Here is a 16,077-nt window from a genome sequence, read left to right as displayed (position 1 = left end):
AGAGAGAGGTTCCCGGGTGTTGTTCGGTTGTTAAAGCAAAAGTGCTTTAAAATACCAAACTGAGGGCACACCTGCAGCCTCAAGAGACAGAAAAAGCAAGTCACCCCCATGGTAATTACCCATGACAGTATTCCATGATTGATTAGTTTAGGGCTTCTGGCTGTGAAAATAAAAAAGTCTCAAAGGAAAGCCTGAAACAACCATGATTTATGAGTTTAAGAGTCTCAATTAGGTAAAACAAAGTATTGAAAAATGTCCCTTTTTATAGGGGCAGGGGAAGTAGCTAGTGTCTGGTGATATGATTGTAACTTAATTCCTTCAGTAAATTTCTTTCTTTAGAAGAGAAGCTTAGAAAAGACCAGGACTTTACCTTATTGAAAAGAATCACAGTTGGCAATTATGTGCATTTTTATGATAACTACTTGCAATGCTTTATATTGCTTTCATCTGTTCAATATTAATACTATAATACTGTGACTATAAAATACAAATGTTTATGTTGATGTTGCAGAATCCTTGCTTTTTCATTGAAGACATCAGATATCATACAATTGTATCTACTGCAGTGGAAGATATTCAGGAAATAGAATATAAAGACTCTTATCTTAAAAGTATTTCAAATGCATGGGAGAAGGGCATGCAGGGAAATCCTAAACACAGCTTCATCTCTTTCTGTGCAGTAGATATTTTGTTATATATGTTGTTAAATTGTTAATATTCTTTAAAAAAAAAAAAGAATTTCCAGGGTGAATTATTTTGTTTTACTCTAAAGAAAAAAATCAAGGGAACCCCAGGTGGCTCAGTGGTAAAGACTGTTCCTGCCAATGCAGGAGACATGAGTTCCATCCCTGGGTCAGGAAGATCCCCTGGAGGAGGAAATGGTAACCCACTCCAATATTCTTGCCTGGAAAATCCCATGGACAGAGGAGCCTGGTGGACTACAAATCCATGGGGTCGCAAAGAGTTGGACATGACTGAGTGACTGAGCACGCACACACAAAAATTTAGGTTTTATTTTTTTCGAAAAGGAAAAAGCTGAATGTTCTAAAACAATTCAGACACAGGTTTACTTTGTCCCCCACTAAAAATGATCTGTTTCTTATGTAGCTTTAGCAATTCTAAATAGCCCAACTTGTGTGTGATCAGGAGTGACTGTGTAGAGTTCTAATCTTGCTTTGCTCGTGAAAAAGTTGGCTTAAAGCTCAATATTCAGAAAACTAAGATCATGGCATCTGGTCCCATCACTTCATGGCAAATAAATGGGGAAACAGTGGAAACAATGGCTGAGTTTATTTTTCTGGGCTCCAAAATCACTGCAGATGGTGACTGCAGCCATGAAATTAAAAGACGCTTGCTCCTTGGAAGGAAAGTTACGACCAACCTAGATAGCATATTAAAAAGCAGAGACATTACTTTGCCAACAAAGGTCCGTCTAGTCAAGGCTATGGTTTTTCCAGTGGTCATGTATGGATGTGAGAGTTGGACTATAAAGAAAGCTGAGCACCGAAGAATTGATGCTTTTGAACTGTGGTGGTTTAAGTGTCTCTTGGACTGCAAGGAGATCCAACCAGTCCATGCTAAAGGAGATCAGTCTTGGGTGTTCATTGGAAGGATTGATGTTGAAGCTGAAACTCCAATACTTTGGCCACCTGATAAAAAGGGCTGACTCATTTGAAAAGACCCTGATGCTGGGAAAGATTGAGGGCAGGAGGAGAAGGGGATGACAGAGGATGAGGTGGTTGGATGGCATCACCAACTCGATGGACATGGGTTTGTGTAGACTCTGGGAGTTGATGATGGACAGGAAGGCCTGGCATGCTGTGGTTCATGGGGTCACAAAGAGTCAGACACGACTGAGCGACTGAACTGAACTGAACTGAATTCAAAAGTAAATACTTTGCTCCAGCATTTTAGTCTTCTTGCCTCTCTTCTTTGAACTATTATTTCATACAAATTGCATCTTTGTGTGTTTTAAGTTCATTGACAGATTTATGATTATAGTTTTTTTTTTAGTTTTTAATTTTTTTTAAATTTTAAAATCTTTAATTTTTACATGTGTTCCCAAACATGAACCCCCCCTCCCACCTCCCTCCCCATAACATCTCTGTGGGTCATCCCCATGCACCAGCCCCAAGCATGCTGAATCCTGCGTCAGACATAGACTGGCAATTCAATTCTTACATGATAGTATACATGTTAGAATGCCATTCTCCCAAATCATCCCACCCTCTCCCTCTCCCTCTGAGTCCAAAGTCCATTATACACAGCTGTGTCTTTTTTCCTGTCTTGCATACAGGGTCGTCATTGCCATCTTTCTAAATTCCATATATATGTGTTAGTATACTGTATTGGTGTTTTTCTTTCTGGCTTACTTCACTCTGTATAATCGGCTCCAGTTTCATCCATCTCATCAGAACTGATTCAAATTCTTTTAAAACAAATAGAAGAAGAAAAGAGTTATAAACAAAAAAACATGTTTATATTGTCTTTCACAGTATCTGTGTAGTTACCTTTCTGGTACTGTTTTATTTCCCTGTATAAATTAGAATTCCTTCCAATGTTGTTCTATTTCATTTCCATGACTCCCTTTAGTATTTCTTGTAGAGCAGTCTGCTTGTAATAGATTTTTTCTTTTGTTGTTATTATTTGGAAGTCACCTAACTTCTTCATTTTTGAAGAAGAGTTTAGCTAGACATAGAATTCTTGGTTGATTGGGTTTTTTCCCCTGTCACTCTAAGTATGTCAGCACACTGGATTTCTGATGAGAAATCAGCTGTTAATCTTCTTGAGAATTCCATGTACATGATCAGACACTTCTCTTGCTGTTTTCAATATTCTTTTTCAACAGTTTGGTCATCATATGTCTAGTTGTGGATATTGCTGACCTACCTACAGTTCCTTGAGTTTTTTAAGTGTTTAAATTAATACCTTTAATCAAATTTGGTAGGTTTTTGGTTATTATTTCTTCAGATATTTTTTCTGACTTTCTTTTCTCCTTCTGGACTCCCATTATGTATGTGTTGGTACTTTTGCTTGTGTCCCACAGGTCTCTTAGCCACTGTTAATTGTGTTCATTTGCTTTATCTTCCTCTTCTCAGACTGTATAGTCTCTCTCCTAATAAACTGTCTTCCAATTCACTGATTTTTTTCTTCTATCAGCTCAAATCTGTTGTTGAGCCCACCTGGTGAATTTCAGTTATTATATGTTAAGCTATAGAGTTAATTTTTGAGTCTTTTAGTTTATATCATTTTATTTATATTCTCTGTTTACTGAGATAAAGTTGTTGTAATTTCTGTTAATTGTTTAGTTATTCTTTTCTTTACTTCTTTGAATATATTTATAATTGTCTTAACCCCTCAGGGACCCCATTTTCTGTTGTTTTTTTTTCTTTCCTAAGTATGTGGCATATTTTCCTATTTCCTCATATGTCTTTGTAGTTCTTTGTTTTAAATTTGTCATTTTAGATAATATTTCAACAGCTCTGTTAGCAAGTTCCTCAAATCTATCAAAGTTTTTCTGTTGCTGCTGTCATTTTGTTTTGGTTTCATTTTGGATGTTTTTAGTGGTTTTTTAAAAATTACTATTCATTTATTTAATGGTTTTCCTTTGATTCTGAGGTTTCTGTATTTCCTTTGATGTATATACACTGAATTATCATCATCTTTAAGTTACTTTTAAAACCATTTTATTGAGATATGATTGGCATTCAAAAAGCTGTGCATATTTAATGTGTATGACTTGATAAATTTGAAGATAAGTATATGCCCATGAAACCATAACCACAATCTGTGCCATAAACATGTCCATCTTCTCCACAGGCTTCCTCTCTCTCTCTTTATATATTATTGTTATTATTGTTGTGGTTATAATTATTGTTATTTTGTGTGTGTGGTAAGAATACTAACATAAGGTCTCCTGCATCTTTAAGGCCTGACTCCTATGGATGACATCTGATTAGTATATTTGTGTCATCACCCACTCACTGATCATGAGATTTTCTTGCACCTTTTGCCAAGGGGGTCCTGTGAGAAGGCATGCCATCTAACATCAGCCTTAGCTGTCACTTCTTGATTGCATCAGCGACTAGAGACTGGTGTCTTCTCCATTCCCAGGTCTTCCTTGGGCACGTGCGTAGCCTTCCATACGTGCACGACCTTTTCAATCCTGGAAGTACATTGGCACGTTTGAAGTTCCCTGAGGCCCTCTACTTCTGGATTTCCATTTAAATTCTGGGCTGGGCTAAAGTTTACTGCAGTTGTAGTCACAGCACTAGGTAGCCGAGGTGTTGCCAGCAGTTTGTTGTTGTTTGGGTAATGCCCCAGGGATAGCACCACCTGCCACCCTCCCCACGACCCCAGCCCAGCCCAGCTCTGAGTCAAACCTAGAGATTTCCCAGGGTGCTGCAAGTCTAGACAAATTAGTGACTATGGGATGGCACTTTTAACAGAGCTTCAAAAGCTTCAGATCTGCTGGCCACCTGCAGGGCTGCTGGGGAGGGAAGGAAGATGGTCACATCCCACATTAAACCGGCACAACCCTGCTGTCTTGGCAAGGATCTGCCATTTCTCTTGAATAGATGATTTTTCAGCTTGTTCTGTGACTCTGGTGCATTATTTGAGTTCTTAAATGGTTGATTTAGTCATTTTGCCTGTATTTTTGTTCTTTGAGAGGGAAGGTGAGTTCGTCCATATCCTCACACCACCATCCTGAAAGTTTATTCTCTAGCATGTCCCCCATGAGTCTGGCATCTTCACTTAGCTGGATGTTTGTGAGATGCACCCATTGTGAGGTGTGTGTCAGCAGCTGATCCTTTCTATGGTTGAGTAGCACCTGGTATGGTTTTAAAATTGTAAAAGATTCTTTTCAATTCATCTGGAATGTAAAGATGTATGCTACTGCTGCTGCTAAGTCGCTTCAGTCGTGTCCGACTCTGTGCGACCCCATAAACGGCAGCCCACCAGGCTCCACCGTCCCTGAGATTCTCCAGTCAAGAACACTGGAGTGGGTTGCCATTCCTTCTTTAATGCATGAAAGTGAAAAGTGAGAGTGAAGTCGCTCAGTCGTGTCTGACTCTTCGCGACCCCATGGACTGCAGCCCACCAGGCTCCTCCATCCTTGGGGTTTTCCAGGCAAGAGTACTGGAGTGGGCTGCCATTGCCTTCTCCGTAAAGATGTATATGCACATTCAAAAGAGTGTGTTGTCAGAGAGATGATGGAATATGGGCCTGGTGGAGCTCCTTGGGGGCATTGCCAGCAATCTCAGGCTTGGGGTCCACCGAACAGGGCAGTGTTCATTAGTGATTTGGAGGACCAGACCCTACAGCCTGTCCCGGGGGAGCAGAGTTACAGCACCATTGTCTGCCTCTGGGAAAAGGAGCTGACAGGATGCAGGAAGAGGCTCTGGTGCAGTGCGCACTGCCCACAGCTGGAGCAGCTATGAGCCCCACTCTTCAAAATGTGAGCTAAAACTCAGGACTTCTCTTCACACATGAGCATGATGGTCCCAGGACACTGCAGTGTTTGTTTACTTCTCAAGAGCCTCGTGCAGGCCAGAGTTCCAGATGGTGGACACCAGACAGTCACCCAGAGCCTCCCATCGTGGAGGCCACCCTCTTCTTTTATGAGACATACATGGACAGGGCAGGCCACATATAGGCTCTAGATGCTTTCAATAAGAGCTTCCAGGGGAGGCCTTGTTTAGGAGCAAACCTTGGAGCAGAGGAAGTAATCGGTGAGTTAGAGAGAGGCCCGAGGAAGAGTTTTCCAGGCAGAGGGAAAAATAAATACAAACCTCAGAGGGAGAGGAGGCTGGCACTGTTGCCGAGAGAGTGAAGGGGAAAGGAGTTGAGGTGAGGTCAGGAGTGTGTGTGTGTGTGTGTGTGTGTGTGTGTGTGTGCGTGCACACACGTGCCCTTGTGGAGGGACTGGAGAAGGGGCTCTGGTCGCTCCTCTAGGGGAGGTAGAAGGTGCTGGAGTTGTTGAGCATGGAAGCATTCATTCATTCACCACGTGAGCCACCACTAGGGTGTGCTCCAGGCACTGGGGAGAGAGCAGTGAGCAGACAGGCAGAACCTCCTGCTCTCAGGATGAGGAAATGGAATTAAACTAATGAACAGATCATCATCTCTTGGAAATGCTAAGGGGGAAAGAAAAATGGGAAGCAGGTTAAGTAGCAGGATTGTGTGCATAAATGTGGAAGGAAGTGTTTGGCATGTTGAATAAGGTCCCCTTTCTTCCTGACCATCACCCCCAATGTAACCAGTCTTCTCACTTCCATCATTACAGATGCCTCTCTGCCCATTTATGAATGTGGAATAGGTGGGATCTCACAATGCAAGATATTTTGAATATGTATCTTCTTCTACTCACCCTTTTGCTTTTAAAATTCACCCCTGCTATTGCAGGCAATGGTGTTTGATGCTCTATTTAGAGGTCAAGTGTTTCTGCTGCATGGACAGCAGTGGGAGGGGAGAATGGACCCACAGAGGTCTGGGGGAGGGCAGTCTGTGATTCAGCAGGATCAGAGCTGCTGGGACTGTGTGTGACCAGGGAGGGTGAGAGTATCACATTCTGATGCATTTTGAAGACAGAGCATAAACAGCGTTTCTTGAGGATTGCATGTAGGGAGTGAGAGGGAAAGGAGTCAGAGATAACCAAGATGTGTGGCCTTAGCCCATGAAAGGGTGGAGCCAGAGTTTAGGGAGGCCGGTGACTGCAGGGGAGTGGTCTGTGGAGGAAAGCCACACTGGTGTTTTGACAAGCTGAGCATGATGTGTCTATTAGATGTGTAAGTGGAGATGCAAGCAAGCCATCCCAGTTCTGAGCCTGGCTCTCCATGGAGAGGTCCAGCCAGGAAAGGTGCCCTGGGCAGTTGTGGGCATTTGGCTGTCATTTGAAGTCAGGTCACTAAGGGGACAGATATAGAAAGAAGGGGAAGCTTCTGCAGGCCCAGCTCTGGGGGCACTCCAGCATTTACAGGGCCAGAGACGAGGAGACACTTGCAAGAGGGACTGAGACAGGAGAGGATCCAAACGTGGAAGGTCAAGTGAAGGGAGTTGTGAGTATGCTGTGCATCATGTTAAGTGGGCAGCCCTGTGTAAAAGCTGAGCCGCGTCCTTACCAAAAATGGTCAGACGACTGCTCTGCATCCTACCACGGCATTCCCTCTGGGCCTGCCATGCTGCTCTTTGGGAAGAGTGATGGTGGTATAAATATTATGAGAAAGAAGGAATGCCAGCCTGAGAGGGAGGGGTCTGGTAAGATGCCACAGCTGCTGCTGGAAACCTTGGGGAGATGAAGCTCAGAGGACAGCAGTGTCTTCAGCTGATGTTTGAGGGCAGCCACAGGGAGACACCTTCAAAAGGAAAGAGTTGGGGTGCTAGAGTCAGCAGATTGTTGGCAGATCCCTCCAGCGTGTGGGTAAGCCCACACCCGGCCCCTCTGTACTTAGTCCAGGTCTCCTGTTTATTCTTTCTTGTTGAGGCTTTCTCTGCTTCATGCAATTGCAAAAATCACTTTCAAGTCAACTTTAATTATAAAGATATTATTAATTATTGAAGATAAATAGCATTGCCTGTTATGGATTGAATTGTGTCCCCCTCAAAATAGATATAATGAAATCCTAACTCCCAGGTTCTCAAAATGTGACCTTATTTGGAAATAGTTCTTTATGGAGGTATTCACTTTAAAATGAGGTCACTAGAGTGGGCCTGCACCCACTGTGACTGGGGTATGCACACAGAGGGGAGCGCACGTGAGGAAACGGGGAGAAGCTGGCATCTACAAGCCACAAAGAGAGGCTGCAGGAGAGGCAACCCGGCAACACTTTGCTCCTGGACTTCTGGCCTGCAGAACGGCTGTCTGACACTTTGTTGGGGCAGCCCTAACAAACTCATATAGGGGCTACCTTTAAAAAAACTCACTGCTGTCATCTTTGGTTATAACAGATGTGTATCCTTGTTTGTTTCTGTGAACTCAAAGTGTTCACTGCCAACAAAACCTCTGCTTTCAATTATGCCAACTGGTCGACTGGCTCTGGGGATGAGAACAGCCTCTGGCCACATAGGTATTGAAGGTATTGAAGTGTTAGTTGCTTGCGCTTGCTTGTGCTTAGTTAGTGTCCACCTGTTTGTAACCCCATGGACTGTAGCCCACCAGCCTCCTCTGTCCGAGGAATTCTCCAGGCAAGAATACAGGAGTGGGTTGCTTTCTCCAGGGGATCTTCCTGATCCTGGGATCAAACCTAGGCCTCCTGCATTACAGGCAGATTCTTTACCATCTGAGCCACCAGGGAAGCCCCTCTGGACACATATGCTGGGCACAAATTCCTGGCTGAAAGAGGGTGCTGCAAACCTTTGGAACCTTTTCCCTGTGGGTCTCATTCACTGCACCATGAGATTTCTCCAGTGGGTTCCAAGGCTGCTAAACCTGCAGCACAAGAGTTTAATTCTCCCCGAAGCAAACAGAAAGTAACCTCCAGCATTACCATGAGATAATACACAGTCTCTTTTTCTATAAGTGTTTTTTAAAAAAAAACTTTTCCCTCCTTACCTTTAATTAAACACCGTCTAGAGGTTCGAGAATGCAATGGCAACCCACTCCACTACTCTTGCCTGGAAAATCCCATGGATGGAGGAGTCTGGTAGGCTACAGTCCATGGGGTCGCTAAGAGTCAGACATGACTGAGTGACTTCACTTTCACTTTTCACTTTCATGCATTGGAGAAGGAAATGGCAACCCACTCCAGTGTTCTTGCCTGGAGAAACCCAGGGATGGGGGAGCCTGGTGGCTGCCGTCTGTGGGGTCGCACAGAGTCGGACATGACTGAAGCGACTTAGCAGCAGCAGCAGAGGTTCGAGATGAAAAAAAAAAATGATTCCTGTGTGCATAGGAATAACTGATACTCCAAACAGTCTTCTGTAAAACCAAATGGAAACAATGAGCTTGGAGTACTTACTTGGCATTTCTGTTTGCTCCCTTTGTACAAGTTTTGCTGCAGTAACAAGCGGGAATATCACTGGATTAGGGGCTTGTGTTGTAGTGAAGGGTGGTGGGGTCTCACCGTCCCAGTCACATGTGTTGTGGGTGGAGGCTCCTGGCTTCCCAGCCCCGTGCCACCACGGCCAGGGGTTGCAGGTGTTGGGAAAGAGAGAAGATCAATGAAAGGACCCAATTCAGCCTCCTGAGCAGCTTCATCCCCACTTCAACCAGCTATTCACTTGACCCTTGACAGTGGGACCTGTGTTGAGGGTTCTGGGGGGCTGTCTGTGACAGAGCTAGAAAAAGCATTATGACAGCAATATTGGAGGGAACTGGGTCTATGCCTGGATCATTTGGGGGGTTGATATTTTTGCTGTAGAAGTAGAATCACAGCAGAGGTTAAATTGGTGAGAGGCACTGCCTACTCCATTTTCAGGCTGTTGGATTTAAGTTTGTATTTCCACAGCAGAGTTAGGTCTGCCCTTTAAGGATTGTAGACACAGAGGCTAATATTTACTCAATTCGAAGTTCAAAATAATGAAATGAAAAATTACAAACTGTTAAGATGATTGCCGATTAGGTACTGGCAGCTCACCTTGAATGCTGTGTGGTTTTCTAGCTGGCAGTTGAGACACACGGTATAACATTTTATTGAACACATTCCCAGAAACATTATCGAGTCTCTTTACTATGGACATACTTTCTCTGGCCCAGTTCCCAGGCTAATGGACTCACCTTTTAGGATTTTATACTCTGCTCCGTTCCAGTTATTACTTCTTTTTCCTTAACTGTTGCATTTCCAGCATCACGGATGTTTTTGATTTGATGTGTTGCTGAGCTAAGTGATTGTTCTGGAACACACAATGGACATTGCCAGTTGCCAGTGGATATACTGACTTCTTACGCAGCACAACTCATCATAAAATGCATGCTTGCCCTTCCAGAGGCACCCAGCATGCCAGTCTCCCTTCTAGGCTGTGGTCCTTTGCCCGTGTGCCCTTGACTGCTGTTCGTTCTCATATTCTGGGAATTATACCTTCATTTAGGATGACCAAATCCAAGAATGCCAAGCTTTGGTGAATGAAATACCCTCACTAATTAAAAGGAGACTGCTTTGAAGTATCCAAATAGGCCAGAGACTGCATCTAATTAAATCACGAGTGTCTGATTCAGATGAACAGGTTAGAGATTAATGAATGAATAATCTGAATAACAAAACATATTTTTTTAAAGAGAAACACAAATCAAAAGCAGAGTAGCACATGGACTCAAATTCAAGAGTGTGAGTTGAATGTCGTTAGTAAATTCTCCCTTAATCGTCTCTGCTCTTAATGAGGTAGCCATGGTACAATACCAGAAAGGAGCCTAGAAATCAGCACAGACCCACTTGTACTTTGTGGATCTGAATTTCTTTTATCTTACTGATGCCTTAAATCAAGATGTCATTTCTGTGGACCATGTTGAGAGGTCTGCAGAAGATCCTGTTTGTCTGGGGCACAGTTTCTGATTACTCAGAATTTGTACATGTTTGAGGCTGAGTGTGCATATCCAGCTGTCAAAGGCCTGTGGGAAACCTTGACTTCTTAACAAGCCCAGCAACATCAACAATGCATCCTTTCATATGGTCCTTCTGAGGAAACCAGTTGGTTCAGCCCTGAATATATAGGACATTAATAAGTGCTGCTAACAACACACGCGAAGTACTAGGTTAGGAGCCGATATCACCATGCCATGACAATTTACGTACAGTTTAGCTCAAAACCCTACATTCTTAAAAGTGATTTAATTGCTGAGCATTCCCTGGCCTGCTACTGAATCTTTGAACAACCTATATCAGATCCTATGAATCTGTGTTGTATTTTGTTCACATGGTTACTGCTTATGCCTGGCATGCACCATTAAAGCCACTTGGAAATAGGATCTTTCTTACAGCTCTTCTTTTTAAACAATGTTTTTAATGATTTTATTTATTTATTTAGTTTGTTTTATTTTTGCTGGGTCTTTATTGCTGCCCAGGCTTTTCTCCAGTTGCAGCGAGCGGGAGATACCCTCTAGTTGCAGAATGTGGGCCTCTCTTGTTCCATAGGATGTTCTCTAGGGCATACAGCCTTCAGTAGTCATGGCTCCCAGGCTCGAGAGCACAGGCTTGGTAGTTGTGGCACATGGACTTAGTTGCTCCTTGGCATGTGGGATCTTCCTGGATCAGGGATTGAACTCGTGTTTCCTGCGTTGGCAGGTGGATCGTTTACTATTGAGCCACCAGGGAAGAGCCCCCCCTTACAGCTCTTCTTTACTTGTGAGCCTTAGTTAAGAGCTTGACCAATGGGATAGGATGTGTAATTGTTCTTCAAAAAACTTTTTACTGTGTGAAGATAAAGGCCAGGAGTCTACATATTCCTCATACTCTGTCTCCTCTTAATATTAGATCTTATCTTAGTGTGGTACGTTTCTCACAGCAGATTGCCAAGGTCAACACATTGTTATTGTTGTCATTTAGTCACTAAGTCGTGTCTGACTCTTTTGTGACAGCGTGGACTTAGCCTGCCAGGCTCCTCTGTCCATACGTTATTCTTTACTAAAATCCATACTATTCATCTTTTTTTGAACTTTACCTGAAATCCTTTTTCTATTCTAGGATCTCACCCTGGTTACCACATTGTAGTTAGTCTTTGCTCTAGGCTTCAAAGTATAATTTTAAAAAACATTTTATTTACTTATGAATTTGTATTTTTTTAGGCTGTGCTCTGTGGCATGTGGGATCTTAGTTCCCCAACCAGAGACTGAACCCATGCTCCTTGTATTAGGAGCACGGAGTCTTAACCACTGGACCACCCTAAAGTATAATTTTGACCTGGATCAAACTATACACTTAATGTATCATTGCAAAACAATGAGTCACAGTTAATTTTTTTTTATATTAAATATTCTCCTTTCTTCAAACATCAAAAAACCAATATGGAGCTAATAAATCACCACTACCTGATTGATGCAATCAAAGATTTGAGTTTTCCAGTAGCTTTACATTGTTTTGCTGTTTATTTTTTTAGATTAAGTTCACTCATGTCCAGTAGAAAAAGTTAGAGCATCCACATTCTTAATGGACATGTGTGGCATTAGTAGTGTGGCTTTTAGTATTTACCAAAACGAAGGACCTGTAATTTGCCTTGAGGAGTAACCTCATTTCAGAAAACAATAATTAAGTCCTGAGGAGTTAGGGCAGCCGAGTCCTCCCAGAACTTTTGCTCTCTTTAGGCCTTCCCCATCTTCAGTCAGCCAGTTGGGGGAAGGCATACCAGCACCAGGTAAATCCAAGGGGCGCTTTGTATAAAGAAGCTCTCAGGACAGCCACGTGGGAGGTGTGACTTGACTCACACCACCTTGGACCAGTCACTGCCTGAACTGGACTGGCAGTGATTGCCAAGCACAAGGTGGGTCATGGGATGAAGAAGGAGAATAGAAGTCCTTTGTCCAGTCTTGATGACATGGAGAAGAATGTGCTAGTTGGGGAGAAGCAGTGGCCCTAAACGCAAGGTGGTGAAATGCTCCCTCTGTCCTTGTCCTGAGCCGTGTCTTTCTGCAGCAAGAATGTGAACGTGTGCTGGCTTCTTCTCAGTGAGGCCTCAGCTCCTAAACCATCACATCTGTGGACCAGTAGTCCTGGTTCTCTAGCTTTTCATTAGTTCTCTGTCTTTTATCCATTAGTCATTGCTGTGTCTCCATGCATCCTCCACATCCTGTCTACTTGGGCAGCCAAAACTTCCCCACAGGGTCTGGGCAGTGGTCTGATGTGCTGATGTAGCATTTGAAGGCCTTTGCTAATCGCCTAATGCAATGTGCTTCTCTCCAGCCTTTTCTTTTTTTTTCTTTTTGGGCATGACATTTAAAAAAAATCTAATGAAATTGATGTTTGTTCAAAGAACTACATATGATATCATTCCATTTATATGAAATGGCCCAAATACATAAATCCATAAAGACAAAAAAGCAGGTTAGTGGTTACAGGGTCTGGGAGAGGTGAGATTGGTGGGGGAGACTGCTAATGGAAATAAGCTTTCTTTTGGAGGTAATAAAATACTGCAGAATTACACAGAGGAGATTGTTGAACAACCCAATATTAAAAGCCACTCTATTACAGACTTTAAAATGCTAAATTTTGTGATATGTGAATTATTTCAATTAAAAACTTGGCGCTTGTTCATTGTGCAGATGTTGAAAAAGAAAATAAAAGAGGACTTTAAATTACCTGTATAATTTCATATAACTAATAGTGAGTGACAGTTTTTGTTGTTTCCATTTTTGTGTTGTCTCATTTTTTTTTCCTTTGGTTGTTCTTGACCCTAAAGGGCCAGGAAAAATCCTGTTGGAATCTGCTGAGACAGTAGACCCTGTTCTCACTTGTTGGAAGTGCAGCATCTCGAATAAGGATAGCCATTCTACAGTGTAGGAGAATGATTATTTATATATATATATATATATATATATATATATATATATATATATATAAAATATACTAGGTCTCCTTCAGACTGTAAATGGTGCCCTTATGTCTCAGTTAGGAAGCAACAACAGGACCTAGTTTTGCTGGAACTTAAGGCCTCAATTCCAAGGACTGCAATGACTGGATTTTGTGAATTTATTCACACAGTTGACTTGCAGAGGAAATGTGCTAGAGCTCAGGCTCTGCACACTTTCACATCTAAGTCCCAAAGGTTGGGGTCCCTGATATTAGCCTTGAAGATTAGTGAATCTTACCTGTTTTTCCAGATATGTAGATGATACTCTTTTGCTTAAATATCCAAACTAAATTTTACCTAGATTAAAGCTTAAGGCTGAAAGAAACTAAAAATCAATTCCCAGGGGAGGTACTGATCAGTGCAACATATTCAGGGAGAATCTCAGCATTTCTAATGTCAAAAGGGACTTTGCATGTCTCTCTGTGTGTGTGGGTGGGTGGAGGGGGTGGTGACATCTGCTCATGAGTCAACAGAAGCGTTTGTATCACCTCCGGCTCTTCTCCCAAGAAAAGGGTGCATGTCCACATCCCCAGCTCAGATGAACATGGAAATACTTATGCTTCCAAATTGAAAGCTGCCTTGGAAGAGCTGGGCTCTTTTGCACAGTGGAATTGGGCTAATGTGCTTATTTTTCTACAGAGTATGTATTTATTTGACTGTTTCACACCATTTGTCAATTTCTAAGCAGTTAATAATTTTTATTCCTCTTTCAGATGTGTGTATATAGTACAAGTGTGTTTGATTTCCTGTGGTCTCTCTACATTTAAACAGTACTGAGTGATGGTATGTGTAACATGCCAATTTAAAATTTCAAACCCAAACTGAACCACATTGATTGGCCTGTACAGCTTATGCTTGTCTCTGTCCTGTAGCAGCCCCGAATTCTGTCTAGGTTTTAGTCTTCACTACAGATGCAGCAGCTGATATCCTCCAGCTGTTTATAGTCCCTTGAGAATTAAAATGTATGCAGCTATTGATTCAGGGGATGATATGACTGCCATAGGAGAGGTGTATGGTTCAGGGAATAGTTTTAGAGAATAAAGTTGTTACTTCTGAAAGGTTGATCAAGGATGTTTTATGAAAGATGGTGTGAATGTGTGACTTCTGACCCGTGGGTTAATTTGGACTAGCAGTGATAGAAAGAAGGAATCGTCCATAATTGAATGTGAAAAGCCATGGGCCCATGTCAGAAATAATCTCCTCTCTTGGTTGCTTGGAATTGGGCCTGAATTCTAAGGGCGTTGCAAGCTGATGTTGTCACCTTGCATGTCCTGGGATTTAGGAACAAGTGGGCAGAGAAGATCAACTTAGACACATGGGTACCTGTGAGTGTAAACCGGCCAGTGTTTGTTGAGCTAAATAATTTAAAGCATCTTGTGTACCTGAATTCTGTCTGAAAATCACTTGTACTCCACTTTTTGGTCTCCAGTTTTTTGAGTAAGGCCTCATCTTAAGGGTTGAAGGTGGTTCCTGAAGTGTCTGGGTACTTTGTTAATTCTCACCTCTCATTTAAGGGAGACAAGTTGGGTGACCCAATATTGAATTATAAACTGCCTTTTTAATAATAATTGTTTTTAATTTTTGTGGTAAATACACAAAATTTATCATCTTAACCATTATTAAATGCACAATTCAGTGGCATCAAGTACATTCACCTTGTTGTACAACCATCACCAATATCCATCTTTAGAACTTTCTCATCTTACCAAAATGAAACTCTGTCCATATCACTTAACTGCCCATTCTGCCTCCTCCAGAAACCTGTCACCCACTATTCTACATTCTGTCTATGAATTTGACTACTCTAGTAGTTCACAATATTTGTTTCTCTGTGTCTGTTTCACTCAGAATAACCCACCCGTGTTGCAGTGTGTATCGGGGTTTCCTTCTTTCTAAGCCGTGTCCTTTGCCATCACATGTGTGTCCTGCTCTTTGATACCCAGATTCATCCAGATGTGTTGTCAGAGTCACCCTGACAACACATGGCTTTGCCATTTCTACCCTCACCCCCCACCTCCAACCAATGGGACCCCAGTCAAGGCCAAGGTATAGGGTGAAAGTCTTCAAAGAAAACTGCACTGGGATATGGAGAAAGGACTATATGAGGCCCCACACGGTTTCTAGATCATCAGTCACACCTACCCATCCCTCCTGGCATTTCAGGACAGAGGACATGACTTTGTGCCATCCTCTCATGTGAGCAGACCAGCCCCGCTCTTGCCCTTGGTGTTTGTGACTCTGGGGGTGACTGCTTCTGCTGATACAGTCTCTGAGGGAATGAGGTTACTATTGCCATAAAGATGAGAAACTTCTGTCTTTATGCTTATTGGGTAATCAGTTCTTGGCTGTTGGCTGCTAATGAGTCTGGGGGCTAGGGTGGGCAAGGGGGAATGAGCTGCTGAAGAAACTCTCCAATTCTGAATTTATTCAGAATTATAATGGGCCTGTATCTGAAGGACCACCTGCTGACTCTGGCTCCAGAAGTGTTTAATTTTGCCAGCTGGTGTTTTAATCTCTCTCTCTTTCCCAAAATGAAACTTGGGCCACATGTTTGCTTCCTCCATACCTGCTGTAAAGCATTTG

At 42.5% G+C, this 16,077-nt stretch overlaps 1 protein-coding gene across 2 annotated transcripts in view; it reads left to right on the top strand.

The window, feature by feature from the left end:
- The window catches only part of ROR2 (receptor tyrosine kinase like orphan receptor 2), a 241,302-nt gene that overhangs the window by 169,313 nt on the left and 55,912 nt on the right, over positions 1-16,077 (top strand). The window lies entirely within an intron of this gene.

This window comes from Ovis aries, chromosome 2 (genome assembly GCF_016772045.2).
Source record: "Ovis aries strain OAR_USU_Benz2616 breed Rambouillet chromosome 2, ARS-UI_Ramb_v3.0, whole genome shotgun sequence".
Lineage (NCBI taxonomy): Eukaryota > Metazoa > Chordata > Mammalia > Artiodactyla > Bovidae > Ovis > Ovis aries.
This window is presented reverse-complemented; position numbering and strand designations above follow the sequence as displayed.